Genomic DNA, 4,761 nt, shown 5'->3' on the forward strand with positions numbered 1-4,761 from the left:
TTGGTAATGGTGTACCGATAGATACCGAAGCAAGCAGCAGTGATGAGGACGACGTTGTTGAAGCCGTCATACCATCCAGGAAGAGCAGTGGCCCCGTTGCTGTACCAAACGAGAGTCCGTCTGAAGTTGATGTACAAGTGACACATGGCGATGGTAACCACACACAGAATCAAGTGGAAGTTCTTGAGGAAGCTGCCCCTGATCGGGACCATGGTGATGAACCACCAGTTGGTGATTATGCTGTTAATGAAGGTGGTGCCCCCACAGTTCAAGCCGATCCTGAACTTTCCACCGATGGCGTCGATCCTGACTTTTCTACTGATGGTGTAGATCCTGAGCTCTCTCCTGGCGCCGCAGACCCTGAACTTTCTACTGACGGGGTGGATCATGAACTTTCTACTGTCGCTGTATATCCAGAAAAGGCTGAGGCCCTACGGGCCAGTACCGGTGGAGGCACAGCAGCGGAGGTGACAGCAGCTAGTGATACCAACAACCACCCTCCGGTCTGACGTTCTACCCGGATGAGAGCTGGACAACACTCCAATCCTCACCACTTGCCGAGACCTGCGATGGGGGAAAGCGTGGAAGCGGCAGTGATAGACCCGCAAATACTGAACTGTGTAGCACAATCCAACTTGTTTTTAATGCAGTTGTTAGCTAAGAATACTCAGAAATAGGAGCTTAATGTCCTTGTTGTTCATACGTGATCAAGTGAATCTAGATTTTGGTTGAGTTATTAGGTTGTCGAGGACTCCAACCTCAGCAGGGAAGCATGTGCGAGTGCATATTTCATGCGCTCACATGGGCCCTGGGGCCGATAAGGCCACACATACGCATACATGACATAGTGTATGGCGTGTTTATTCTGTATTGAGTTTTGTTCGCTGTTTTGGTTTTCTTTGTACTTTTATATCGTGTCCTTCAGATGTTCAGCTGCCAGGGTCTTACTGCGTAATAAAGTGGTAATTTAGAGCAAAAGAAAGCTGTGTCACATATATAAAAACGTACGCTTTCGGCTTCCAGACTAAAGCCTTTAAAAACTAGACCTCACAAGACTTTACAGCAAGAATTCCCATCCCCCAAGATTAGGCCTCCTATTGAACTTCAAACCAATGTGGTGTATAAAATCCCTTGCGCCGATTGTTCCTGGAGTTACATTGGTAAGACTGGAAGGTGTTTTTCAACGAGGAAAAAGAAACATATTCGCAATGTAAAACTGTAAAACTGGCTCTAATCTTTCAGCTCAGGCTTGGCGTAACAATCACTCTATTGATTTCAACAATGCCAGAGTATTTGACAAGGGAAACTTCCGAATCCGAAAAACTTTGGAATCTTGGCACACCGCTAACACTAATGAAGCCGACAATAACTCCAAGCCTTTGCCAAAACAATACTCTATTCTTTTAGATTAGCGCATTTTTCCGTTCTTACAATTTTTTCACACTTCCGTTTTGTATATATTTCCATCTCGTGCATTTACATTTTAGTTTTTAAAGACTTTAGTCTGGAAGCCGAAAGCTTACATTTTATATAAAGAAAAATTTTAACCAGAGAACGCTTTTTTATACGAATACTTGTATTTTTGGTGGTGACGGCCTCCCACATCAAACAAACAATACATGCTAAATGTTTGCCAAAGTCATTCAAAGCCACCCTGTATATTCCGAATCCGCTCCAGAGATTTTTTAAACTTTGCAAAGAATTTCATATTTTAGCCTTCTATTTACTTTCCAGAAATATAAAATTAGGGTCACCGAGGTCGTTTATGAGATATTTCACAATTATTCGCCGAAGGCGAGGTGAATATCGGTGTGAGGTGAATAATTGTTTTAGTGTAATAACATTGGTGATTATTTGAAAAAAAAATACATTTCTTTCAGGAGGCTCGAAAGGGTTTCAACACTGAGAAGACATTCTCTTCAGATCGAATGACGCTACAACACTGTATCAGGTAACAGCAATGTTATGGTACCATATGAAACACCGATTATTTCCAAACAAAATGAGATTATTATTATTATTGTGATGTAATAGGTTACTTTGGCAACGGGAAAGCTAAGCAAAAGCACCCTATATTTTGCATTTAGTTGCTCATATCTCAAAAACGAACTCGGTGACTATCCTTTTTTATTGCTGAAAAGTGATTAGAGGGCCACGATGAAACTTTTGGCAAAGGGTAAAACAAATCTGTCAAGAGGGTTCAGAGCTACCTTAACAAAATCACAAAATTAAGGTGGCTCTGAATCCTCTGGACAGAATTTTTTTTAATCTTTGCAGAAAGTTTCATCTTGGCCTTCTGATTACTTTTCAGAAATAAAAAAAAAATGGGGTCACCTAGTTCGTTTTTGAGATATAAGCAACTAAAGACAAAATAAAGGGTGTTTTTACAGGGCTTGCCCGTTGCCACGGTGAGATATATTGTCACAATAATGTCTGTGTGTCTTGTTCAGCAATAATTCGCGTTTCATTTGGTACCACAATATTGCTAATACATGATACAACGTTTTGGTGCCGATCCTTCTAATAAGAGCGCCACTTGAGAGCGTTTAAACTGGTTTGAGCCACCTTAAAACGGTTAATTTCTTCCTCTGTGCACGCTTTAGTTGAAATATTTAGTAGATATTAAATTTAAAATTTTCTGCTTCATTTCAGTTATACATTTGTTTTATTCCACCAACTTTTTAATTTATGAACTCCCTGTCATTTTTACCTAATATGTTGATGTTTCGTGTATTGTTGTCTCAACCCCTATTATTGTAATCTTTTATTGTTCCTATCCGCCTCGATTAGCTAGGCTATCTTGCGGGTAAGGATGAATGGAAAATGTACGAAAGGTGAATATATAATAAACTTTAACGTAAACTTGTCCGTCACCTCGACAAAACGGCTTGCGGCCATTTTAAAAAGAACCGCTTAGGAGATTATCGCATAATTATCACCTCAAGTGCAACCAATCAGCGCAGGGGATTTTCAATAATCACCCATGTAATTATTTGTAATTATATTAAAAGCATTCAAAGACAAAGGGCGCGATGCATTTGGGCAAAAATTCCGGTCTAGAATCAAACCGAACAGTCTTTTCCGGAACGTTTACTTAGAAAACTTTGGTCAATCTCCCTAAGTTTGCCATTTTTCCGAAATATTGGAAATTCCGGAAATTTCCTGGGGCGCGATCCATTTGTGAAAAAAATTCGGAATTTTCTGTTCAGAATCAAATGGAACAGTAATTTACGGAAATTTTGGGCAACTCTCAAAGTTGACCATTTTTTCCGAAATGTCGGAATTACCGGGAAATTCCTGTTCCATTTGACGGCTGGAAATTTGAACCGGACTTTTTGTCCAAATGGATCGCGCCTTTTGGATGGATCGACCGTTGCTATGGTAACCCATTACGTCACACTTAAAAATATATGAAATATTATCGACACCACTGTGTACATGTTTTCGGCGGTTATTGCATTAGGCAAAATTCAAACATAAATGAGCTACAGCTCCGCTGAGGTCTATAGAAAACTCAGTCGCAGTTATTTTAATATTCTTTCTGTTTTTGCACTGAAGGTAATAACAATCAGAAAAATATCTTTCAAGCAACCGTGGAATGGGATTCTTTTCGTGAAATTAAATAGTATTACAGCCGTTTATGCGAGGGAAAATAAGCCGCGGCTTACACTGGCCGCGGTTTATATAGAACGCGAACTGGGACATTTGTACGAGTGCGGCTTACATGAAACGCGAAATGCTCGAATAAAAGTTCGCGGCCCAATGATGATGTAGTTTATTTTGACGCGTCGTTTTGGGGTAAGATTGGTGCCTCGTTTTGGCGCAAGATTTGCGAAATTAAAAGACGAAAGGCTCGAGTAAGCAAACAAGCGATGAAAAATTATTGAACTAAAGTTTTCAAAAAAAAAAAAAACCACAGTTTTCAATTTACAATACATGTTTCGACATACTCATGTCATCTTCAGTTGCAAATGGGCTTTTTTTAACGGTTGCACACTTGAATTTATATTAAGGTACGTGTCAGAACTTGCGTACAATTTGAATATGAAGTATGAAATGCGTTTTACATGTAATCCGGTAACTTGAGTCGCAAACGAACACTTGCGATGTGCTGCAGAACTTTCACTGGCTGAAGTGACGCAATTATCAAGTTCCTACGCAATTTCGATACCACCACAAATAGTGACAGGCTGTTTCTCTTCCGGGGCACTCTACATTCACTTTTCCGCTGAATGGTTTTCTTTACAAATACGTGATTCCTTGCTCGCGCTCGCTATTTTTCTCAGGCGAATGGACGGGAGCAAAAAGTAAGTCTTGGCTGTAAAACAAGACAAGTGCATGCGCAGAAGCCGTTCAAGGCTTGAGCAAGCGACGGACAACACTCGAGTACATTTTAAACGAACACTTTCACGTCCACGATAAGCCGCGGGCAAGATATACACAGCCCGAAAGCCCTAGGCCAGGATAAGCCGCGGATTGAGCTAGCTGCGGATGGAGTAAGCCGTGAACTTCGATTTGTGTCATTTAAACGGGGTGCTCGCGTCTTATGCAAGCCGCGGCTTATTTCTCTCGTATAAACGGTCCTAATGTGTCCTATGGCACATTCGTGACAGATGGAAGGTCTGGTTCGGGAACGAATGCACCCAGAACTTTGAGCATCCAAGATGTCATGAAGTCAATTTCCTTCCTGCTGTTTGCGTTGACACAGGGAGAACTGTTACCTTGCCGTCAATGCTGAAAAAAAAGAAACATATTGAAACA

This window comes from Montipora foliosa, chromosome 1 (assembly GCF_036669935.1).
Source record: "Montipora foliosa isolate CH-2021 chromosome 1, ASM3666993v2, whole genome shotgun sequence".
Taxonomy (NCBI): domain Eukaryota; kingdom Metazoa; phylum Cnidaria; class Anthozoa; order Scleractinia; family Acroporidae; genus Montipora; species Montipora foliosa.